Source organism: Microtus pennsylvanicus, chromosome 10, assembly GCF_037038515.1.
Source record: "Microtus pennsylvanicus isolate mMicPen1 chromosome 10, mMicPen1.hap1, whole genome shotgun sequence".
Classification (NCBI taxonomy): Eukaryota; Metazoa; Chordata; class Mammalia; order Rodentia; family Cricetidae; genus Microtus; species Microtus pennsylvanicus.
In genome coordinates this window covers 33,798,297-33,824,854 of record NC_134588.1, presented here as the reverse complement: position 1 = coordinate 33,824,854, position 26,558 = coordinate 33,798,297, and the positions used below count along the sequence as shown (strand labels likewise).

Here is a 26,558-nt window from a genome sequence, read left to right as displayed (position 1 = left end):
TCTTGATGGACTTACAAGAGCATCTACCTATTGGAAGGCTCCTCATTATTCTTTGGTCTCTAAGGCTGGTCTCCACAGTGATGAACCCATGGTTTGCTTTTGTGCCATTTGATAGCTGTTGGGATGGCTACAATCAGTGTAATTTCCGTCTCGCATGGCCTCTAGAAAGGCAGAGAAGAAATATTTAACATCATTTAATTTTTAGGTTAAAAATTGTCTATCTCTCTGGCTGTAGATGTTGCCATAACCCAAGGTCGGACATCTTCTTATATCTGGACATCATTGTCCTTATCAAGAAGATATCATAATTGAAAAATAACCTAAAATGTTTAATAACATTTTATATTATATATAATATATATAATATTTTATTATACACCCCACCCACATATATATATATATATATATATATATATATATATATATATATATATATATATATATATATATATTCCTAACGTTGGGGAGTCCCATTCCTTGGGTAGTTGAACATTTTAGTTTTTGATTATACTTCTCTGCTAGAAATGTAAGACTATAAAGATGGCTGGCCAAAATTAACCAACCTTCTTTCCTTCCTTCCTTCCTTCCTTCCTTCCTTCCTTCCTTCCTTCCTTCCTTCCTTCCTTCCCTCCTTCCTTCTCATTTGGAGCTGTGTGAACATTTAGAACTCTCTCTGGCTGTGGGTCTCTGCATCTGTTCCCCTGGGCTGCAGGAGGAAGATTCTCTCATGATGGTGACTAAATGAGACTCTGGTCTGGGAGTGTAACTGAGTATCATTAGGAGCTACTTTATTGATATTTTTTAGACCAGTACTGTTGGGTTTTACCCCAGGTCTCTGGGCTATCTAGTCTCTGGTTCTTCGTTACACAAACAGTGTTGAGCATGTGTTCCTTGTCATGGAGTGGGCCTAAGTCAAATCAGACATTTGTTGGCTACTCCAACAAGTTCTGTGTCACCATTGCCCTAACATACATATCTTGCAGAGAGGACAGATTGAAGGTTTTGTGGCTGAGTTGGTGTTTACATTTCTATTCCAGTAGCCTGTAGAGTACCTTCCTGCACCAAAGATACTAGAATGTAGGGATGAAGGCCCCATGTAGGCAGGTACAAGCTCTGATTCTTCATGTTCAATGAGCTGTGTGGGTGTTGTCATCATCAAAGGAGTGCCATTGGCAATTTACAGAGAACAACCCATTGTCTTAGTAACAGTGTGGGTTGTTTGGACATTTCCATAGGATCTGCTTTGGCAACAACTCAATTGAATGCCATACATTCCTGGTACTGGAAGCTCTGGTGACAAAAGATGGCTAGTTGGGACAGCATCTCCCTGATTATTAGTAGATTTGGATTGCCTTCATATATTTTAGGGAGTTTTTTCTGCACTAGGTTTTCATACCATCCCTCTAATGTACCTCAATTCCAGCTGTCTTTCCTTGCATTCCCTCCTTCAACCTTATCTCTCCTCCCTCTCCCCACCTGATCATCTCAGGTATGCCCTCATTTATACCTCCATTAGTCTCCAGTCCACTCACAAAATCTATTCTATTTCCCTCTCTTAGGGAGATTCATGTTTCCCTCCCTAGTCCCTTCTTCAATACCTAACCTCTCCAGGTCTATAGATTGTAGCTTTATTATCATTTATTTGATGGCTAATATTAACATATAAGTAAATGCATACCATATTTATTTTTCCCGGATCTGAGTTCCCTCACTCAAGATTTTTTTTCTAGTTCATTCATTTGTGTGACTATTTCACGATGTCATTTTTTTTTTTTTATCAGCCGGGTAAAACTCCATTGTGTAAATGTACCACATTTTCTTTATCCACTCTTCTATTGAGGGACATCTAGGTGGTTTCCAATTTCTGGATTTTATGAATGGACCAGCAATGAATTTGGTTGAAGAAGTATCCCTGTGGTTAGATGAAACATTTTTTGCATATATGCCCAAGAGTGGTATAGCCGGATGTTGAGTTAGATTGATTACCAGCTCTCTGAGGAAACACCATCTTGATTTTCACCGTGGCTGTACACGCTTTCAGTCCCACAGCAATAGGGTTGTGGCCCTCTTGCTTCACATGCTCACCAGCATGAGCTCTCACGTATGTTGTTGATCTTAGCCTTTCTGACAGGTGTAAGATGGAATCTCTAAGTAATTTCGAGACTCTGGTGGATATCCATGATCGGCAGCAGTCCCCAGCAACAGGCCAATGGGTGAGAGAACTGTGGGCAGGCTATATCAACATCCCACCAACACCCACTGGACTCTATAAAACCTCTGTGACCCACTCCACCACCCAAACCCACCAACCCCATCACACAAGAACTGACAGAAAAAAAAAAGTGGGAAGGAACCCTGGATGGCCCAGGAGACTACTCTATGGATCAGCAGCAGAGACAGGGATCAACAATTAATAAATGAGACCTCCTGAAATTGAAAAGCTGTAAGGCCGAGGACATGGTCAATAAGACAAAACGGCAGCCTACAGAATGGGAAAAGATCTTCACCAACCCCACATCTGACACAGGGCTGATCTCCAAAACATATTAAAAACTCAGGAGACTAGACATCAAAATACCAAATAATCAAAGTAAGTGAAGTACAGTTCTAAACAGAGAATTCTCAACAAAAGAATCTCAAAAGGTTAAAAAATATTTAAGGAATTGCTCAACATCCTTAGTCATCAGGGAAATGCAAATCAAAACGACACCATCTTATACCTGTCAGAATGGCTAAGATCAAAAACACCGATAACAGCTCATGTTGGAAAAGATGTGGTGTAAGGGGAACACTCCTCCACTGCTGGAGGGAGTGCAAACTTGTACAGCCACTTTGTAAATAAGTATGGTGAAAATTGGAAATCAATCTACTTCAAGACCCACCTATACAAATCTTGGGCATATATGCAAAGGATACTTAATCATAACACAAGGACACTTGCTCAGCCATGTTCACAGTAGTGTTATTCATGATAGCCATAATCTGGAAAGAACCTGGATGCCCCTCAATCAAAGAATGGATAAGAAAAATATGGTACCTTTACACAATGGAGTCAGCTGTAAAAAGGGCCGCATGAAATTTGCAGGCAAATGGATGAAACTAGAAAAAATTATTCTCAGTGAGGTAACCCAGACCCAAGAAGACAAACATGGTATGTACTCACTCATAAGTGGATATTAGGAGTAAAGTATAGGGTAGCCAACCTATGATCCACAGCCTCAGAGAGGTTGGATAACAAGGAGGACCTGGGGAGGGAACACATGAATTTCCCAGGAAATGGGAAATAGTGGAGATCTCTTGAGTGAACTGGGGGCAGGGAAGGGGGGATGGATGAATGGGAACTGCAGAGAGTGGGTTGGTGGGCTGGGTGCAGGGAGTGGACTGGTGGCAGGATGGGGATGACAGGGAGGGGAAATTTCAGTCAGAATTAAAATCAATTAAGAAGGTTATTTGAATAAAATAAGAAAAAAGGAAAAAAAGAATAACATGTTAAAAAATAATTCCTAATGGCTAAGGATGTTGAACATTTCTTTAAGTGTTTCTCTGCCATTTGAGTTTCCTGTATAGAAAATTCTCTGTTTAGACTTGTACCCCAATTTTAAATTGGATTATTTGATTTTTTGGTATCTCATTTCTTAAGTTCTTTATATATTTTGGATATTAGTCTTCTATCTGATGTGCACTTAATATAAATATTTGGAGAAATTTTCATGAGGTGCAGAAAAAAAGACATATTCTTTTGTGTTTGGGTGTAGTGATCGGTATCTAATATCTGTTAGGTCCATTTTGTTCATAACAGCAGTTAGCACCAGCATTTCTCTGTTTAAGTCATGTCTGGATGACCTGTCTCTTGGTGAACGTGTGATATTGAAATCTCCCACTGTCAATGTGTGAGGGTCAATGGGCAATTTAAGCTGCAGCAGTGTCTCTTTCACAAACTTGGTTGCCATTGTATTTGGGTCATAGGTGTTAAGAATTAAAATGTCAATTTGTTGGATTTTTTATTTGATCAGTATGTATTCTTTTGATAGGTTTCGATTTGAAGTCTATTTTGTTTTTGTTTTTGTTTTGTTTTTCGAGACAGGGTTTCTCTGTGGTTTTGGAGCCTGTCCTGGAACTAGCTCTTGTAGACCAGGCTGGTCTCGAACTCACAGAGATCCACCTGCCTCTGCCTCTGCCTCCCGAGTGCTGGGATTAAAGGCGTGCGCCACCACCGCCCGGCTTGTTTGTTTGTTTTTGTTTTTGTTTTTTTGTTTGAAGTCTATTTTGTTAGATATTAAAATAGCTATACCAGGTTGGCATTTATTGGAATACAGCTATTCCAAACAAATGGACCTAAGATGATTTTCTCAAGAAATATTTTTATTTCAAATAAATAAAAAAGAAACATATAAAATACTACAAAGAATCAATGAAACAAAGAGTTGATTCTTTTGAGAAATCATCTGGGGTCTGTTTCTTTGGAATATCTTTTCCCAACCCTTTACCTGATGATATTGAGATGGTATTTCTTGACTACAACAGAAGAATGGATCCTGTTTCTTCCCACCTATTTTTTTTTATTTTTTAAGATTTATTTATTATGTATTCAGTGTTCTGCCTGCATGTATGCCTACAAGCCAGAAGAGGGCACCACATCTCATTACAGATGGTTGTGAGCTACCATATGGTTGACAGGAATTGAACTCAGGACCTTTGGAAAAGCATGCAGTGCTCTTAACTGCTGAGCCATCTCTCCATCCCCGCACCCATTCTTTTAGTCTATGTCTTTTTATTGTGGAATTGATACCATTGATATTCAGAGATATCAATGAGTCGTGGTTGTTTATACCTTTTATCTTTTATTTGCTGCATTGGTAAATGTTAGACACACACACACACACACACACACAGAGAGAGAGAGAGAGAGAGAGAGAGAGAGAGAGAGAGAGAGAGAGAGAGAGAGAGAATATGCCTGCTTCCCTTCTTTTGATTTTGCTGGTGTGAGATTATTCATTTCCTGTGTTTTCTTGGGTGTAGTTAATTTCCTTAGGTTGGAGTTTTCCTTCTACCACCTTCAACAGGGCTGGATTTGTAGATAGATAGTGTTTAAACTTGGCCTTATCATGCGGTATCTTGTTTTCTCCATCTATGGCCTTGAAATTTTGCTGGGTATATTAGTCTGGGCTGGCAAGTATGGTCTTGTAGAGTCTGTAGAACATTTGTCCATGACATTCTGGCTTTTAGAGTCTCCATTAAGATGTCAGGTGTATTTCTAATAGGTCTATCTTTATATGTTACTTGGTCTTTTCTCCTTGCATCTTTTAATATTCTTTCTTTATTCTGTATATTTAGTGTTTTGATTATTATGTGCTGAGGGGACTTTCTTTTCTGGTCCAATCTATTTGGTGTTCTGTAAGCTTCTTGAACCTGTATAGGCATCTCTTTCTTTAGATTGGAAATTTTTTCTTCTATGATTTTGTTGAAAACATTTTCTGGGCCTTTCAGTTGGGTTTCTGCTCCTTCCTATATTTCTATTCTTCTTAGGTTTTGTTTTTTTCTTACTGTACTATATATTCTGGTTGTTTTCATTTTTTCTATCATGTTATCAATGCCTTTGATTCCGTCTTTCATCTCTTGTATTCTGGTGTAGGAGAGTATTCTTTCTATGTGTTGCTTTCATTGGTTGAATAAAGAAAACTGCCTTGGCCTTTTGATAGTGCAGCCCTTAGGTGGGCGGAGTAGACAGAACAGAATTCTGAGAGGAAGAAGGGCAGGTGGCAGCTGCCATGGCTCTCCTCTCTGAGATGGACGCTGGTTAGACTCATGCCGATAAGCCACAGTCAAGTGACCATACACATTAATGGAGATGGGTTAAACGAATACGTAAGAGTTAGCCAATAAGGGGCTGGACATAATGGGACAGGCAGCATTTAAACTAATACAATTTCTGTGTCATTATTTCAGGGGTTAAGCTAGCCAGGTGGTGGGAAGCAGCCCGCTGTTCCTCCAACTACAGTATTCTTTTGGTGAAGTTTGCATATGTTCTGTTCAAATTCCTAAATTTTTCATTCCAGAATTCTCTCTATTTGGGTTTTCTTTATTGATTCTATTTCCAATTTCAGGTCTTGAATAGTTGTATTCATTTCCTTCCACTAGGTGCTTGTGTTTTCATAGATTTTTTTTAGGGATTTATTCATTTCCCCTTTAAAGACTCTATCATATTCATAAAGGGTGTTTTAAGGTCTTTTTCTTGTGCTTCCTCTGTGTTGGAATATCCAGGACCTGCCATGATAGGATAACTGGGCTATACTGAAGACATATTGTCTGGGCTGTTATTGACTGTATTTTCACTCTGGCATCTAGGTATCTGGGATGGAGATCATTATATGTCTAAGTGCTGATTTCTGGGTTTCTCTTCACTGGGTAGGTGTTTTGTTCCTTGGTCTCTATTTCCTCTCTGGATTTCTGGACAATGTGATTCCTGTTGCTGCCTGGTAGGAAATTTTCTTCGAATCTGATCATATGGCCACTGGGAGTTCTAGATAAAATGTATTTCTGGGTATTTGGAGCTGGTTATTTGGAGGAATCAGGATAGGATAGGGAGTCTTAAGGGGTTCACAGAAGGGAGGAGAGCAGAATGTTTCTCCAGGATCTTCTTTTCATCTTCTTGGACTGGAGGGAGACCGTAAGAGGGGTTACCATTAAAGATCTGCTATAGTCCTGGGAATGAGACTGAGTGTTTGATTTAGAAGGACAGAAGGAAAAGGGAAGATCTACAGACAGCCTATCTGCTTTCTTGGCAAGAATGGTCTGTGGGTTTGTGGGGAGTGCCCGCTGGGTTTGAGAATGGGATAGAGCTACAAGTTGGGAGAAGAAGGCTAGGAAGGGAAGGTCTGTGAGATCCACTGGAGATGGGGGCAGAGGGGTGAAGGAAGGCTGAAGCAGGTATTCTGTTCCAGAAATGGGTATGAGACTTGGGAACGGAATTTGCTCAGAGGAAAGAGTGGTGAAGGTCTTTAGGTAGCTTATCTGTTCCTCTGGCCTGCTCAGCTGTTGTGTCCATGGGGAATGCCTGCTAGTACAGGAGGCTGAGATACTGGGATGAATTGTGGGAAGGAAGATTGCAGGAGGTCTTTGTGATGTATGGGTTTGGCATCAGAGAGGAAAAGGAGACCACAACAGATTTCCTGATACTGGGTTGGGGATGAGACTGGGGAGATTGGCTCTGATGAGCAGAAGGAGAGTTGTGGGTCTGCCATCACCTACCTGTTCCCTTGGGAGGAGCAACTCTGGGATTAGTAGGGTGTGCCTACTGGGGCTGGGGGCTGGAACAAAGAGATGAGTGAGGGGAAGGAGGTTAAAGGGGGACTGTGGTCGTTTGAATGTAATTGGTCCCTATAAGCTCATAGGGGATAGCACTCCTTGGAGATTTGGCTTTTTTGAAGTAGGTAAGGCCTTGTTGGAGGAAGTGTATTACTGTGCAGGTGGTTTTGAGGTTTGCTGTGCTCAAGATACCACCCAGTGTCTCAGTTTACTTCCTGTTGCCAGTGGATCAAATGTAGCAGCTCCTTCCCCAGCACCACGTCTGCCTGCATGTCACCATCCTCCACTCCATGGTAGAAGTGAACTAAACTTCTGAAGCCGTTAGTCACCTCCTCAGTGAAATGTTTCCCTTTATAAGAGTTGCCACAGTCATGGTGTCGCTTCACAGCAATAGAAACCCTAGTCAAGACAGGGAAGATCTGTGGGTTCCACAGAGAGGACCAGGGAGACAGGGAAGCTTGCCACAGGTGTTCTGCTATAGAGCAGTGGCTGAGACTGGACAATGGATCTGGGAGGACCAGGGAGAAGAGAAGATCTTCAGGCAGCCCATGGTTTAGCAGGTGTTACAGGGAGGGAGGTTAGAAGAGGAAGATCTATGGATCCATAGGAGATGGGAACCCTGAGGCAGGGAAGGCTGCTTGACATGTTGTGGTACAGAGCTGGGGATGAGACTGAGCTATTTTTAATGTTTTGATGACTCCCGATATTAATGTCTATAATTGTGGTACTAGTTTGCAGTCCCATGGGTGTGAATAATGGTCTCTCTTTCCCCATATCCTCCCCAGCATTTGATGTTGTTTGTTGATATGACCAATTCTAACTGAGGTGAGGCAGACATCTCAAAATATATTTATTTTGCATTTTCCTGATGCAATAGATGTTAAGTACTTACTTACTGGCCATTTGGGTTTCTTCCTTTGAGAATGGCCATTTTAGTAGCTCATTGGTTGATTGATACCTTTAAATTTTCATCTTTAATTTTTGTTGTTCTTTGTACATTCAGAGTATTACACTCCTGTTTGAAATATAGTTGGCAAAGAATTTTGCCAATTCTGTATTGTGTCTGTGCTGCTGACAATTTCTTTTGCTTTGGAATTAGTATGGTTTGTCATTTTTTCATTTTCTTTTTTTCTAATGCTAGACACTGAACTCAGGGCCTTATAGATCTATCACTTATATATCTTATATATCTACCACTGCATACATACACACACCTGGAAATTATGATTTAATACAATTTTTAATCACAGGAAAAGTTTATATATATATATATATGTAAATTTCATTTTTTTTGGTATGCTAACCCCTCTTCCTCATGTCACACAGGAGGACACTCTTCTCAAAAGAAAAATATAGTAATCTAGGTAGTGGTTTTGAAGTGTTTTAAGCATTAGAATTCTGGGGGTGGTTATTAAGACATTCATATGCCTATATTCACTATATCCTCCATTTGAAATTCTGTAGTTCTGGATTAGAGCTATGATATTTTCAACAATTCCCTCCAAGAATTTGTTATAGATTGTCTGTTGAGAAACGATGGTAGAAGACACTGCTTGTCTTATACAATTAAACAAATAGTTAATAAAATGAGTATTTATTCTTTATAAGACTTACCAATGTGCTGTTTATACATCTGTGCATGGATCAAGAAGGTTTGGATGTATTTTTCTAATACTTACAGATAATAGGGATAATAGTAAATCACATTATTGTCTGTGCTTCATTGTCTTCTTCCTTAGATCCCTAGAGTGTTTAACATTACAGCTCCAAACCCTTTTCTCTTCTAAAATACTTTATGCAGGGTTTTAGCTATGGTCTGAACACATTTTTTATATAATTAAACAGATATTCTATTTCACAACACTGTATGGTACTTTATATGGGAAGATTTGGAATGTGGAGCAATAATCTATGTGAGAGAAATTATCTGGATTGAAGGGGCTTGACTGAAGGAACTTCTGGCTAAGAAAGGAAAATATTTGGAATAAGCATATATATATATATGCCTATATATAATATATATGTCTAGCATTAAAAAAAGAAAATGGAAAAATGACAATGATATATATATATATATACACATATCAGCTGTTGGTCTGTGAAATTAATATTTGTGTTCTTTATTGCATATGATCTTTTTAGTATAGCACTTTTAAAAGAAACATTATATATGAATTAGGTAATAACCATTTTTAAGACAAATTAATAACCCACAAGATTTTTTTATTTGGGGAAATCTAGTACAACTGTTTTCTTTTTAATTATAGTTTTGATCAGATAATTTTTTGTATGTTTTATCTCATCCAACACTTACAGTAATGATATGCTAAATATCACTACATTAGTTTTTGTTACTGTGACAAAGGTCTCAGAGAAGCATCGGAAAGGAGGAGGATAGTTTCAACTCATTGTTTCTGAGGTTCTACTTTGTAGCTAGCTCCTTCATTGAGTTTAGGTGAATGACAGTTGAAAACAATGAGGAAGGGTAGACAGAGGAAAGTTGTTCACATCATGGCTGTCGAGAAGCAAAAACAGGTAACAGTAGACAGCCATAACCAGATAGACTCCACAGAGACACACTGCCAGGGACCCGCTTTTTCTAAATAGTCCCTACTCTCCGTGTTAAGAGCTTTACCCCACCAATGGATTAAACCATGGCCCTCAACAGCTAATCATTTCTGGAAGAAGCCTATAGATCATAGTCAGAGCTGCACTTGCTTCATCTTCTAGGTATTTCTCAGTCGCCTCAAACTATTAGTCAAAATTAACCAGAACAACCATTAAGCTTATTCTAGACCTAAAGATACTAAGACATGGACTGTGTCCCAGATGGCGATAGTTGGGCTGAAAAGAAAAAGAGAAGCATCCTGATCCAGTGTTCACAGTGTGCAAGAACAGAGGCAAGTGGTAACTACCACCCCATACAGAAGTCCTTAGACACGCTATGGAAGTCCAGTCTTTCTGCCTGGGTTTGCTCTCCATGACCAATGTGAGCTATTACTGTAGGGGTGTAGGGTGCCCTGTGGCCATGTTTGGGAAGATTTAGGAAACCATGATCTTAGCCGCCCAGGTCACATTAGGGTTTAGGGATGAGTCCAAGAGCACAATACTGTTGTGTTTCTATAGGAAGAACAGCCACTCTGATTCTTCTAGATCAGTGGTTCTCAACATTTCTAATGCTGTGACCTTTTAATACAATCCCTTGTGTCATGGTAATCCTCAACCATAAAACTACCTCCATTGCTACTTCATAACTGTAATTTTGCTAATATTATGAATAGTAATGTAAATATCTGTTTTTTCTTTCTCCCCCTGCCTTTGCTTTTAATTTATTCTTCTCTCATACAATATATCCCCACTGCTCCCTCCACTCCAGATCCACTGCTCCTCCATTTCCCTTTAGAAAAGAGCACTCCTCCCCAGGATACCAACTGAACAGGAGAAGACTAGGCACAAATCCTCATATCAAAGCTGGAGGAGGCAACCAAGTAGGAGGAAAAAGGTCCCAAAAGCAAGCAAAAGAGTTAGAGACATCACCACTCCTATGAGTTCCATAAAAACCCCCAAACAAATACAGCATATTTGCAGAGGACCTAGTTTAGACCCATGCATGCTCTGAGAAGAAGTGGCCTGTGCACCCCCCCCACCCCACCCCCACCCCTGCTCTGTCACCTTTCTGTTTCCTCCTTGTCTTCAAAGGAAGGAGATACGGCCAGATGTCAGTTTGCTCCGAATGGATATGGCATGTAACATAAAACTGGTTAGGTTAGGGCTCCTGTCCTTGCAGGCACGGACATCTTCATTAAGCCGCCAGGCTGAAACTGAGAGCCAGTAGATCCTCTCCTGTAACTGGGAAGGCTGATGGCTCGTGCGGCTGAATTAAGGCAAGACATTTGACTTCATTCCCCTCTCAGCAGTCCTCTCTTGAGCATCAGCTTTGCTACTTGGCTGACTTCCCCTGCCCTGAGTTGAGAAACACTGCAGAGCACTGACATCATATTCTGCTTGCTCTCGTTTATTCCAATAAAAGTCAACTCCATTGAGCGAGCCTGGATCACAGTTGTTTGTGAGAGTCACCTTGTTTGGATGGTGGCTCTTCCTTCCCACTTCCTCTGTAGGAAGTGGAAATTATGGTCAGCTCCCCCTTACTTTCTTTCATCTGAAATACACTGTTCTTTTCCTCTTTTAGGAATCTTTCTCTTTTCTACGCCCTTTTCTCCACAATTAAGATCGAAAATTCCATGATGATCACAGGTACTGTGTTGACAATGATCAAATCTGTCACTAGACGCTCTTTTCAATAAGATTTAGTCTAAGTTACTTTTTCATTATTTATTTTTCATTATTCTATAATTTAAGAGAATCATTGCAGCAATGAAAGCTTTCACGGATCATCAGAGTCAATCCTTTGCCTCCTTTTCAATCCAATGAAAATTGTTTTGCTTAAAATATTGAAGCATCTGTCTGTCTGTGTGTCTCTCTCTGCACATGACCCAATGCCCATGTGCAGTTCAAAGGACAAATCTGTGGAGTCAGCATTGTTTTTCCGCCATGTGGGGTCCAGGGATAACACTCACGCCCTCAGATTTGGCACTAAGTAGCTTTAACCATTAGGCAATCTTTTCATTCCTTAAAAAACATTTTGTTTCTTTTATAAGAAAGATTGTATCACTCTCTGCTTATTTTAAGGTGTTATAGGAGATGCATTTGAAGCTCACACATGTTCATGTTGAAAAATGTCTTGGAAACAATGGCACGTAATTGACAAATTCAGTAGAGTCCTGGAGCTTTAGAAGAACTCTGTAAAAAAAAAAAAAGTTCAAAAAAGAAATAAAGAAGGTGGGAGGTTGGGACAAAAGGAAGGGAGGAAGTAAAGAAGAAAGAAACACGGAAGGGAGGAAAGAGGAAAGAAGACAGGCAGAGAGGGAGGGAAAGAAAGTTGGTATATTGTGAGGAAAAATGGGAATGGAACGTGCTAGAGAGTTCTGAGATCTAATTATATTTTCTTCCCCAAACACACATAATTTTAAAGTTTTCTGGGAGAGAAACATTTCCAAATTTGCTTCACAGATTGCTATAGTCAGATCTTAAACTCCCCTGAAGTTCCCTACATTAGATCTAACACCTGGTTTGTGCTATTGGGAGGCAGTGGAAACATTAAGAGATTTGTCAAGTGAGAGCTCTTTAGATAACTGGGGGACATCCTGGAAGTGGGGATGGGAACCCACTGTCTTCTGCCTTTCCCGCTCACCTGGCTAAGAGGTGAACTGGCATCTTTTGCCCTGTGCTCAGGCCATGGTGCTCTGTGCAAGGACAGGCCTCAGGCCATGAGAACAATTGGGCATGGGCTGAAACCTTCCATACTGTGAGTCACTTGAGCCCTTCTTCTTTTGAAGTTGCCTAATCACTGGTATTTATTACAGCAATGGAAAGCTATCACATGTATGACAATTTACTAGGCTACTAGTGACCTAACTGCTTCTGACTTAACCAAAACAAAGATACTACCTTCCGAGGTCCACGGGCTCCTGCCTGCTTTCATTCTGAGTAGGAGGAAGGGTAACCGTGTTGTCTTTGGCCTTCGGTGCAGGTGTGCACATTGCTAGCTCCTTCCCTGTCACCACAGCCTACTTTAGGTAACATTTGCAGAGAGAAGCCTGGACCACTTCATCTAAAGCGCCTCCCCTGTTGATGCTCCCTTTGGAGCAGCTTATCCTCTGTTCTTTCAGGCTGTCTACTTATCCCCATAGGGTGCTCATTAAGTTGCTTTAACGTGTAGCTCATTTCCAGAAGTATATCCATGCTGCCAGAGATGGCGAAGATCAAAAAACATTTAAGGACCAAAGAAACGAAAGCCTGAATATTAATTACAAGTTTCAGTTTGAAAATAAACATGGTGGGAGTTACTCACTTTAAAATGAGAAGACTCAACATGTATAGCTAATACATGAAGGTAAATGAGAGCAGAGCTATGCCTCCCTCCCCCCCCCCCCCCACATAGGGGAGGATAAACTGACTGAGTTGAACATTTCCCCAGTGCTATACTGCAAACAAGCCAATATATAATTCCACAATGGGACAAGTTTTGTTTCTAGGCAGGTTACATTTAAAGCAGGCCAATGACAAGAAGTGTGTTTCATTTTAATATTTCATGAGAACAGAATGTTTGATTATTTACCCTGAAAGTTTACATAGTTTAGAGCCAATTGTAGGCCCTATTTTTTTTTCTTATTTTTAGTGTTTGAGAGTATAATGAAATTATAACTCTCCTTTCCCTTGCCCTATCTTTTTGGACATTGTTCTTGCTTCTCTGTCTTTAGGGTGGAGAATGGCCAGCCTTCTGTGCATAGTATAGTCTTGCTGCCTTTGTTCATGCAGCCAGGAAACACTGCATGTGGTTTGTTACAAATCATTGACACGTCCATCCTTTACCTTGGTCCTGTCTTTTTTTTTTTTTAACTTTAGCATCTGATCTCAATCTGTCATCCTTGAAGGAGCCTCAGAAGCTCCTTCTTCTAAGATTCCACCCCAAACCCCTGTTGTCTATAGAACTCACAGTGGCTATCTTACCCTGATGATCCACTGCGTGCCTAGAAACAAGCAGATTAGCACTCACTTTGGTATTGTTTAAGGCCACATAATCTTGAGGAATCATAAATCAGGAAATCCACAGAAATCCACAAAAGAGGGTTCCTGAGAATGTCTGATAGCTGCTGAGGCTGCTTATGATTGACTAGGCTCTGTGTTCTACTGCACGCAGAGACTGCTGTCAGTAATACCTTTGGGTTCAGTAGGGCACTAGTCCACATCTGATTTTACTCACACCCTGGGCTTCCTAGCAGCTGGAACATTAGCACCCAATTGAACTGCTGAAAAAAATTACTGAAGTATTTTATACTTCTGTCATTAAGTAGAGGACCGAAGAAATGCACATTTTAAGCAGTCAATACTTACAGATGAACAAAGAGAGCTGGAAGGAGGAAAACAGTATCGGCTTTCACTCTTCTCACAGAACGCGTTAGGAGCAGGCTTTGGAAATGTAACCCGAGGCAAGGCTCTCAAGGCAAGTATGAGGAAATGGGAAAGCGAAACAGAAGCACTTATTGTCTTGCTCCCATTCCTGCTAGGAAACAGACCACTGCTCCTATTGTCCACACCTGGGTGGATCTGGCCCATTCTAAAGCTGGAGCGAGGAACGCAGAACAACCTCCCCAACAACCTCCCCGAGAAGAGGTGAGTGGAGACGGACCAGGAAATTAAACCCAATTCTCAGAACCCTTTCCATCTAGCTGTGTAAAATGATGGGGTATTTATAACATCTTATTTCCAAGTGGACACGAAAGCATATGCTTACGCGACAAAGAAACCCGCAATTCAAAACTATCTTTGCGATTCGATTGCTTCACTGGCCTGGATTTCTGACAATACAGAAAACTGAGGGGTGCCCACAAACTGTGGTGATGGCTGGAGGTGCCACAGCTCCTGAGGAAATTGCGCTTGTGAAATGACTTCATAGTTGGCTCCACGGGATAGGGTGTAACTTCTTAATATATTTCCCACATTGTTCTTTGTGCCCATTGCATATTGATTCTTTGACTTTTGTAGAAGGAGAGAAACCTAAACTCAGTAGAATTCTGTTGCTCAAAGGAATTGTGATATAAATACAAGCTGGTGTTTGGAATGATTGCTTTCTATTTTATACAAGTATATCTCAGTGTTATATATATATATATATATATATATATATCTCAAAACATCACTTCAGTTTCAAAACTACTGCAAAAATAGCACGAAAAAGCCACAGTCAGCATGCCAGTATTTTAAACCAAGAACTATATCCCCAAGCTACCATAACTCAATAACTTGGACATAGCAGTGCTGTATCTCTGGGACTGAATTCTAGGGATTTGTGTGAGGAGATATTAGGATGAATTTAGCTGTCTTTATTTGAAGCTCATCTGCTAACGGCCCACTAACAATTGCAAGGAGCCGTTAACCGTGGAAAGGAAAACTGGCTAATATTTTTTGCGGGTGTTTTCAAGGCACCGTATTTACTTTCTGACACTGTACAGTGACCACATGCCAAGGCCGGAGAAAAGTGATCTCCCGTGGGCTGTCTGCAGTCTGTTCTCTGACTTCCTTCTCTTGGCCCCGTTCAGTCCAGACATTTCAACAGCTTGACTAAGCCTCATCACCATGTAGCTGCCAAGCTTAGTGGCTGCCAGTCTCGCTAGTAGCTTTTTAAGTGCACCTGTTACCAGTACTAGGTTTCTATGTTTGAATCAAGAAGACTAGACCTTTCCGGTCTCCCCCAGTGGCCAGGCTCTCTCTCAAAGGAGAATTATTTTTAATAATACGTCATCATTCCTGTTCAGGGAACATTTTTTTTCCCTTCTAAGCTTTTTTCCTTATGGAGAAATTACATTTATGCCAAAACTGGTATGTGACATCTGTTTTGGGTTAGTTTACGGAGAAATGGTTTTGAGAATAAATACTGTGGATATTTTTTTTTTCTTACGTGGGGTCTGCAGATCTATGTGAAAAAAAAAACCCAGAGATTTGGTTAAAAACGGAGAGGTATTAAGTATGACATCTAAACACCATTGATAATGAAGTTAATCTGATATATAATACATGCGTTTCGTGGTAACTATGTATAAATACTGGGTCATTCATTCAAAGGACTGGAATTAATGCATATATTGGAGCTAAAGCAGCATTTTGGGAGCAAGCTCAGAGGAGAAATGAATGGAAAAGCAGTTAGAGCTGCCTCTTGCTCTTTAGTGTCCTGGACCAGAGCAGCCTCCGTGGGCAATCTCCTCTGATTTTCCATTAGCGTTTGCTCCTGGCCAGGGGCCTGGTGCTGGTGGCTGAGAATAACCTTGCCTACCCACAACAAAAGAGATATGAATTTAGAAAGAAAAGTATAATGTCTTCTCTCTTGACCCTCTTCCAAGTCCTGAAGCACTGAATACTATTTATCTATAGCTATGAAGCCTTTTCAGGCGGAAAAAACAGGGCATGGTAAATTATTTTAATTCTTTGGATATCATACAACACCAAAGGGAGTCTCTCTAGACAAAAATTTTGCAGCTACTAAGGATGCTTGAGCTAATATTTGCCCAATTTGACCATCACACAGTGTTCAATAAGTATAGTATTTGCTCAGCAGCGGACTATTTAGTCTGTAGAAAAATTGGTGGTTTGTTTAAGTGGGCTATTGTACAAGCCACCTATCAACCTACATTTTTTTTTAAAATGCTAACATCAAACATAGTAAGTGCAAGTTTTAAACCATGCGTCTGTCCTCATGTGGAATTTTACCTTGAAGGTGTCAATTTTTCTTCAAGCTATGGCAACTCAAGTGACATTGTTCCTGTGACTGATTAGGTGTGACATGACCATATGATACGGTTTAAATGCCAACACACTGGTCCCATCCTGTCTCCCCCTCACACACCACATTCAACATGCGAGCAAATCTTGTTGGTCAGTTAATGGAGATATACCTGAGGTCCGCTAGCACCCTGGTTTAACCAAGCCCGACTGACGTATTTTTCAGGGACCATTGTTACCTTTTCTCAACTACTAGTTGCTCCATTCTGCAGTGTATTCGCCACAAAATATACTCTTCCCCCTGTAATGACTTTCATTTCATTCAACACCTATCCCTTTTCTGGTCTCCGCCCCCTCTGATCTCATCAGCTACTGCCCCTTGCTCATTGGATTCTGCATGCACTGACTTCCTGGCTGTTTCTCCAGCATGACAAACCCACTTCCACACACAGTAACTCTGCATTTTCTCTGTTAAACATTCTATCTCCTGGCAGTCACATGACTTCTTACTTCTACAGGCCTGTGCTCAATTGCCTAGTGGCTTTCCCAGAAAAGCATATGTAGAGTGACACCCCCCCCCTCAGTTTATTTCTCTATGACTTGCCATCTGATATGAAAGACACTGGGCATTTTTTTTTTACTTTCTCACTGAAGTTCTATAAAAATAGGGCTCCCGAATGTAGGTGTAACACTGAGCCCTCATTTCAGAACTCCACCTGACAGACACATTTGTGCAGTTTCAGATACTTGCACCAACGTCTCATCTTGGAATCTTAATTTTCTTTCTAAAATTAAAGTTTGCAAAACTTTTTTTCTAATCATACTCCCCTCCCCCCCCCCCCCCCACACAATCTTGTAGTATGTGTGCCACACTGCAGTGTCTGTCAGAAATCAACTTTCGGGGAGTCAGTTCTCTGCCATCATGCGAATCCTGGGAATCAAATTCAGATTGTCAGTCTTGGTAGAAAACGCCTTTACCTCTTGAACCATCTAGCTAAATCCTAATTCTTTGTTTAAACATATTTGGTCCTACTCTCTTTGGCAGGGGAATGAAACCAGAGAAAGACCTAGGTGATACCGAATGTCTAGCTAGGTTCTGCTCTCAAAAACACTCTAAGGACAGGCATTACTACTGAGAGGCCGGCCTCTCAGAGACCAGAATCCAGGCATGACAGACTCTACACTGCCTCCTAGCTGGCTGCCCCAGTAGTTCAAGTCTGCTTAGTGAAACATAGAAATCAAAGCATTGCTTTTTCAGCAGCTCCACGTGCTAGAGGTAGACCCGTATTGCAAACATGACATGTATAATATATTTATGTAATGTAATATTTCCGTACTTTCACTTTGTAAGTATGGCCGTATCTCAAAGATTCTGTATGTCGTACCAGGTAGTTCAACTTTAGGAAGCGTCCTGAAAGGCATTCCCAATGCTGGGACGTTCAAGTCAAGGTTTGTTTAGCCAGACTCCGGGAAAACTCTCGTTTCCCTGCACTGATACGGTGTAGAGGCAGCTTAAACCACATGGTCCAAGAGAATGGGATCCAAAGACGGTGATCTGGAGGCAGGGGCCGACCGCCATAAGCGAGGCACACCCCAGTTCTCTGGAAAGCGGCGGCGTGGGTTCCGGAGTAGGGTGCGGGCGCGGGGAGGGGCCTGCGGCGGCCCGCCCTCTCCTCGGGGATGCCGGGATGTTTACCCTCCTGACAGCCGCGGCCGCGGGAGGAGGAGCGGAGCCGGGAGGATGGGCCGCCGCTAGGCTCGCAGTGGTAAGCGCCGGCCGAGCGGGGTGGGAGCCGGCGCCTGCAGCGGCGCGGGCAGAGGCGATCGGCCCGGGAGCCCGCAGCCCGCAGCCCTGCAGCCCGCGTGGACCGAGCTGTCCCGGCGTCCCGGTGAGTCTGTACGGCCCGGCCGGGTGGGGCCGGTGCTGGGAGCGGGTGGGCCGCGTGGAGCCTCGGGCTCGAGTGCCTCCAAGGTCGGGCCGGGTCTCCTGCAGCTGGCGGAGGGCGGTGCAGGCCACTGGCGGTGGGAGTTCTGCTCCCAGGCACCGAGACCCCGGGGAAGCTTCGCTGCGGTGGTGGCGGCGGCAACAGGTCTCCCAGCTCAGACAGGAGGAACTCCAGCGAAGACCCGCCTCCGGGCCGAGCTCATTGGTCACCGTGGCTATTTACCGCTCGCGGATTGGTTCAACCGATTCGGCTGCAGCCCAGTTTAGAAAAGTGAAGTTCACCGACCTGAGAGTCGGGGTGGCCCGACAGCAGGATCGGGAACCGATCGGGACCGGTCCCGGACTGGGATGCAGCAAAGTATGAGCTAAGTCACAAAGTGGGCCTTGGTGAAGTTAGAGGGCAGTGGGGGTGTTGCTGAGCAATGCCGGCTGCCTCCGCCTAGTGCTGGAGGCCCTGGAAGCCCCACAGCAGATGCTTTTATGGACTCGTTTTGTACTCTCATAGCCTTTGCCCTAGCTAAATGCTAAGAATATATTTACTTTAGAGTAAGATATGTTTCTGCCTTTACAATCCTGGTGATGAAACCGAATATAGAAAAGACAGTCTAGAGATGAAATGACTTTTTTTTTCTTTTTGAGATTGCTGGTCTTAAAAGTTGTAATTAAAGACAATTAGAGGTCCTAGTTTGTAGAGTATTGTTAGGACCACAGTTTAGTTTCTCCTCCAAGGAATCTGCAGTTTCCAGTGGGCACGTTACCTACAGCCGTTCACGACGGTGCGCTTTGATAGGTTGCTTTATAGAAATGTGTGTATTATGAGTCTGTTCTCTGCTGAACGATGGGATGTTGATGTGATCCATGAGAGGTTTAGTACCCATACTCAAACATCTGTAATATGTTTGAGACAACAGGACAAGCTCTGAAAACGGTGAATTAAAAGGCAGTTACGCCTTCATTACTTTGTAGCGTTTCTTGTTGGTATTCATGGCGGCAGTATTTGGTGACGGCCTGTGCACTTGAGTCAGTTGGCATGCAACCTAAGTAGTTATTTTCATTTCACAGTTATTTAATTTTACACTTGGAGAGATACCGTCCATAATTTGTTTTTACATCCCAAACCGTTGCATCCTCTGCTTTGGCTAAGGCGGAGGTGGGGGATGTTGGACGTTTGGAAAAAGTTTACTTCTTAGAGGGGCGATAAAGTGGATGGGGGTGGAATGTGTATGTGTGTGTCTGGGGGGGAATAAGGGGGGCCTGTGGAGAAAGGAGAAGGGACACTGGGGTGGAGTGGAGGGGAATCCGGGACCCAGTGACCACGCAGTCCTAAGGTGGAAGACCCCGCCCTTCAGAGCACTGACAGCCACCACAGCCAATGGACGGCGAGGACACCCGGCCCGAGCCCAGGAGGCGGGTACTTCCTATGGCTGCCCTGGGCTGGGAGAGGAGGCCAAGTTTCTGAGGATGTGGGCCTGTGGAAAGAAGGGCCGAGGCTCAGTCTTGTGAAATCAGGGCATAAAAATAGTGGGAGGGGGCTCTGGTTTCCTTTGCACCTTTTGTTACCTTTCAAGATTCGGGCTCAGCTTGAAGTCAGCGCTTCCACCGAAACCATAGTAGATAAGAAACGAACCTGGTCAGCAAATTAAATATAGTCGGTGACTGCCTGGGGCTTTACCCCGAGATCATATGAAACTGAAAACCAAGAACTGCCGGAAGAAAACTCGGTAGACACTCTCATGGCAGGGCAGGGTGGCAGGCTTGCTACCGTTAAGACAATCAGGAGTTTAAAAAGTCAAGACTGCATTTCCAGACAGACAGACCCATTTTGTAATCTGAACTCAAGTTATTTTATCTGGCTAATACCTGCCTCACGTCACTCCTTTCCCACAAACACGCTTTCTTGGCTGGACACCTAGAAGATTTCTCTCCAGTAGTAAAACAGAAGGAAGACGCCGCTGGTAGGATGGCTGCAAGTAGCGGAGGAGGGGAGCAGAGGCCGCAGGGCTGGCATGCCTTTCCTTACTAAATGAAAAACCAGTTTCGAATAAGCTCAAGTGCAGAGCAGTTATACTCCGTAAAGATAAGTGCTGCCAGGACTCTTCTCCCACTTCTGGGCTTCTGGTGATCGCAGTGGAAGCCTTTTAACCCTGCCTAACTACAAACATTAAGTAACATTTACAAAAAACCCCTTAAAAAACAAAAAAAAAAAACCCCAAACAAACAAACCCCCCCCCAAAAACCCAAAACTGATGTTTTTAAAAAGTAGATTTTGTTATTATAAGAATGTGCAGGGTATCTGTTCCCAGTTTCACCTAAGTGTCTTTTCAGATATTTGAGTATTGTGTGGGCAGATACTTCACTTCATAATCTAAACTGCAATGTAGTCCAAACTTAACTATAGTTCTGAAGATGCCTGAATTAAATGGGTGCGAACTATTTACTCTGAGTTGATGTTTATCTGCATTTCTCCAAATACAGCAACATTTTCTAAGAAACATTTCTTTATACTTTTGAACTTGTTTCAGTTTAATGCGTCCTCTTGCATTTTTTTATCCATGGAGATTATAGGTGGAATAACATTTGGTTATAGGATTATAACCAAGCATATGTGTTTGTGGAATATAAAGGAAGTTTACAATTTAATTGTTTTCTGCTTGACATAGGGTCTCAGTTGGTATCCTTTGCGGGCCTGGAACTTCCTATGTTATCAGCCCAGGGTGGCCTCAAACTCATGACATACCCCTGCCTCAGCGTCCCAAGGGTTGAAATTATAGGCATGAGTTACTATTCTTGGTTTAGAGTTTTTAGATTTGCACAACTTATGAGCTGTAAAACTTCTAAACTATAGCTTTGCCATTTGTCAGTCCATATTGTGATTATCCCTATGGTGTTGCCTATTTCTCAAAATATTTTCTGCTTCTAAAGAAATCAACTTATAGTTCATGTGTTTGGTGAGTGGTGGGAATGCAGACAGATTATTAGCAGCATTCTTTCCTCTTTTGAGCAGGATACATGATTTTTTAAAAACCTTTATTTAAAAACCACCGTGTCATACTGTGTCTATACCCTAATAGGCTGAGCTGTACTGGAGTGAAATAACTAGCCACAGTATTATGCAGATAGTGTACAAATGAGAAAAATGCACTGGCTTGTAGAAATCTACAGAAGTGTGTTTTCTCTGATTTAATGGAAATAGTCCTTTTTGTACATTACCACGGCTGCTGAGTGGACAGTAGCTAAGGGCTGCTTTCAAGCCCCAGCTGCTTTTGTACCGGCGGCGATTCACAACCTCTAAACAGTCCGGTAATAAGTGTTATCTGCTAGAGCTCCTGCCTTTACGGCTACAGACCATACCCATATACGTGGTCATAGCTGTGTTCCAATAAAACTTTATTTATGTGGAAGATAACATCAAAGGCCTACACATGAGTTCTAAGCCATTGAGTTTCTGACAACAGTGCCCTGTCAATGTTTTTACTTTTTGAGTCTGTGTGAGAATTCTAATGAATTCCCTAGAATAATGGCCACCGTGCATTTTCAAAGTTTGCTTGTTGGTGTTCATAAACAGATGAGCCACTAAGGTTAGTGTCCTGTTGGGGAGAATAAGGGTGCTGGGGTAAAAGTGTTTACTAGACCCCAGCAGATATAGACAAGATTTGAGAGAGAAAATAATCTGCAGGAGGAGACAGAGATGCAGGGGCCAAACAGAAAGAGAAGCCTGGGGAGGGAATGGGAGGTCTGTCTCTACAGTTATGTTTAGACAGCCTTTGCCTCTGGGGGACCCCAGGCCCATCCTGTGATGTAGGAGCATGTGAGTGTGTGCTGTTTCCTGCTTCCTCTTTAGCAAACGAAGGCAGGAGCCGATGCCCGTCATTTGTCTCTATTTTTAACTAGTGACATTGCTAACTGGAGCGAATTGATGTGTTTCATCAATTAGTTTTTATTTTAACTTACTGGATTGCCTGCTCCCATTAGAGGGAATTTGAGGCATATGTGATTTAGTAAGCCTCTTTTTTTTTCCTTCTCCTTTTTAAAGTGGAAAAATTGAGAATAGTACCACATGTCGGTAAGATGAGGCAGAGTGTTGGGAGTTCTAATGCAGCTTAGACTGCACAGTATCTCAAACAACAACTACATCAGCCACAAAAGAAAACAAAACAAACCGTGCCCCCCCCCCCCCTTGCAAAAACAAAGGAAAGCCAAGTGGACTTAGTCTTCCTAGTGAAAAAGGAAAACTAACTGTGAGGGCCTGTGGTCAAGGAGCGAGTGGCCATGGGGACGAGTAAGGCCTCCTCCTGCTCTCAGAATGAGTTTTAGGCTGGCTGGGGTGCAGCCCCTGAGAAGCAGTGGAATGCAGTGGAAAATGAAACACCTTACAAATCACACAGTAGAACTTCTTCATCCTAGCGGGAATTTGACTCCATAAGTCCTCAGGGAGGCCGGGTGGAAATAGGGACATTTCAGAGCTTGTGGCCAGTTGCCGTCAGCTACAGGTAACATCTTTATTTGCCCTTCCTGCATGTGTATTCTCTTTTGCTGTGTTTACAACGACGTGAAGAATCCAGGTACAACGCCCTGGTTTGTCACCTTGTCACCGTTGAATGATTTTAGTTTGTTCCGACTATAGCTTTTTCAGCTCACATCAGCTTGCTTTGAATAGCAAATGAAACATCTTTGTAAGTGCAGAATAGTAGGGTCACTGAGTGGGGGTTTCATTTCATCCATGTCTCTATTCATGGAGCTTCCAGGGGAGGGAAACAGTGGGCGGATACTTGTGCTGACAGGTTCTATCATCCACCATGGCCCAGCCCTGTTGGAAATAGATGGCTCACTATTCAGCACTTACGGCTTTCTCTCCTGAATTTTTCCCTTTGCTCTGTCATTCCCATATTATAATTTGAGATAGCATTTTAATGAGTTTTTGTTAGTGGAGCTGCAATAAGGAGGAAGTTATACTCTGGGTGCCTCAGAACCATGCCCTCCCCATTCCCTTCTCAGAAGTGGAATCAAATGTGAGTTTCTTAGGGCTGCTGTACACACTACTAGCTGGCGTTATTAAACAACCTGGACCGATGATCAAGTTTCTCTCTGATGGCTCAGGAAAGTGTGCACTGTGTCTATTTTTTTTTCCTTTTTATCTTTCCAGTATTGGTAGCCGCTTTTTCTTTACTTGATTAACAAAATATCACTCTAATCTGCCTCTGTTACTTGGTAATGTCATTTTTATATCTATATCTGTGTCTTGTCATATAAAGACATCTTAATGGTCCTATCTTTATGTCCAATCACTTTTTTTAAGCTTGAGAGGTTTATTTTGGCTCACAGTCACAGAGGGTACAGCCCTTTATGTCGGAGGAGTCACTGTGATGGGAGAGACTTGGCTCTGGTGGTAGGAGTGTGTGATACAGCTTGTTCGTAGCTTGGTGGTGTAGGAAACAGATGTGGGCCCCGCAGCAGGGCCAGGCTTTAACTCTGAAGGTACCCTTCCTCTCCAAGTGACATACTTCTGCTCGGTACACTCGATGTCACGAGGATCCAGTCTCCCCAACTAGCAACACCGACTGGAGAGGAAGTGTTCAGACACACTAGCCTGTGGCAGCTGTTTCACATTCAAGCTGTAGCGTTCTGCTCTGACATCCATAGGTGAATGGCTGTCTCACAATACAAAATGAATGTATTCAGTCTAACTGAGTCTTAACAGGTCCAACATTGTTTAAAAGCTCAGCGTTTTAGCTATGAGCACCTGTAAAATGAAAAATCCAAGTCATATACATTCAATATACAGTAGCACAAAGTCAACGTCATTCAAAATGGGAGGCATGGGGCATAGCAAGGAAAGGCCCCAAGAGAAACCTAGAGAACATACAACAGATTCTGCTGCTCCTTAGCCAGTGCCTGGGGCCCTTGGTGGCAGCTTCTCAGCACACACACATGGGCTGAGATAGACCCTCTTTTTTGTCTATCTCTGCCCTTTGTAATACCCATGATTTATCTGGGCTTGAGTCTACATGGTGCCTGCGGCTTTCCTCTGTAGACGCTGTTATGTTCCTGGCATTTCCAACACCTTGGTGTCTCCACTGTGACTTAGACTTCTCTCTTAGGGCTTTATGCTTTGTCCTCTCAGGGTCTCTTCAAAGGACCTCAGCCGGGGACACACTTTACCTCTAGTTTGTGCGCTTAAAATTATGTGACCACATCTGTGCTCCTCAGGAGATTCTTTGCTGTATGAAGAATTCTGAAACTGCTGATGTTTTTGTCTGTAATGGCAGATTTTAAGCTTGTGGAAGGGCTGCGTCTTAGAGATAAAGATGGGCATTGTTTTATACATTTATAATAGGAATGGTATTCTTCTGAAACAGTAAAATGAATGTTCCAGAACCAAGCTTTCCATTTCCCATTATTATCCTATTGTTTCCCCAAGGGGACTGCAAATGTCTAACTTACTAAATCATGTCTTTTCCGAAGTAGCAGGAGGCTGACGAAGTCTGGATTAGACTTCGCATTGAATGTGGGAATCAACTAGAACCCAGAGATACCAGTTCGCTCATCTATGTCGCACTGGATCCCATGTCTCCTGATTCACAACTTAGGCTTTTGCTTCTTCTGTGTTTTCTAATAGTGCTGAAGCCTGTGTAAGTTTCACAGCTTCTGACAATATGCACTGTGTGCTTTTCACTTCCCTTGAATGACCAAACATGTTGTGTTTTGTTGGTGGCTCTTAAGATTTGCTGATAGACAGGTAACACTGTCCCTTTTCCAGCACCCACATTAAAACCTTGAGCACTTCATCCCGTCAGCAGAATGCTAAGGTGTGACCTCGTGAAGTATTTCTGTTGCAGCAAAGAAGAGAAACATTAAAGCTTGGTGTTCCGTCTTTACTTTGAATAGGTTTAAAGCAGAAGAAATGTTCGGGATGGAGGCTTGTCCTAGGGGAGTGTCCATACTTACAGTAGTGGGCAGGGCAGGAAAAGTTAGTGTTCATGGGTAGTCACGGATTGTCGTCCTTCCCACACTGATCTCATACCTTTCTTAGTAAACTTCAGGCATTACTATTTACTATATTGAAAATTTAATATATCCACTGATACTTTAGACCTTCTGGTGCCTTTTCTTCTGTGTTTCAGACACCAAACAGTTCCTCAGTTACCTTTACCTCTTGAGTAGTGATTTGCTCTTAGAAATTAACTTGGGTTTATTCATTGTCTGTGCTCCCCGTGTGGTAAAAGTTCTTCTTGCTGAGTAGAAATGGATCAGACCAACACTAGGGGATTTTGTGATTCCTTTAAATAGTTTTATCCATTCGTACATCTAAAATACTGTATACATTGAAAAATTTCTATGGCTTTTCAAGATTGTTTCCTGAAGCTTCCGTCCTCAGAGTGCCTGTGTAAGAAATTCTGATTTGATGATCATGAGTTTTGGCATTGGAAGGGCTATTCTGTGCTGGAAACTTGTATTGTCAATACATCATGCCCGTGACTCAAGCAGGGGTCCCTCAGGCCACCCCCAGAGAGTGCTCTGTTGTAGCATTTTTTCCTTCTGCTTTACTATGTGTGTGTGTGTGTGTGTCTAGAGAGACTTTCCTATTGTACATATCATTTCCAACAGGGGTTTGCAGTATCTCGGCGTAGCTTTCTTCTAGCAACCAGACTCTCTGAGCATATGTAAACAACATCTTAGCTCAGAATATGGATACGTGTTTTGAAATCCCTGTTAGGAACTAACTATAATCACTAAATAAGGAAGATCAATATTTCTAAATGACAGCTGAAAAAAACAGAGGAACATTTTGTTTCAGGTAAGGTGAGAGAAACGAGCCAACCCTTCAGCCTTAGCTGCATGTTACCTAACCCCCTGCTAGCGTGCTGCTTATGCTGTGTGTTGCTCTGCCTTTCTGTGGCATTGTTCCAGTGTTGGAGTGCACTGTGGAAGCTTACCACTTTCCTTGCTCCCAGGTTGCCTTGTTCTTTTTTCT

General features: G+C 42.3%; 1 protein-coding gene across 2 annotated transcripts in view; it reads left to right on the top strand.

Annotated features, from left to right (window-relative positions):
• The first annotated feature begins 18,391 nt into the window (after positions 1–18,391).
• Positions 18,392–26,558, top strand: part of Nek7 (NIMA related kinase 7) — a 129,083-nt gene continuing 120,916 nt past the window's right edge. Inside the window, exon 1 of one of the 2 annotated variants that reach the window (XM_075988129.1) lies at positions 18,392–18,530. The gene's annotated coding sequence lies outside the window, so the exon portion shown is untranslated. Of the gene's footprint in view, positions 18,531–18,846; positions 18,945–26,558 lie in introns of those variants that run through there. The other variant, XM_075988130.1, reaches the window with a different exon arrangement.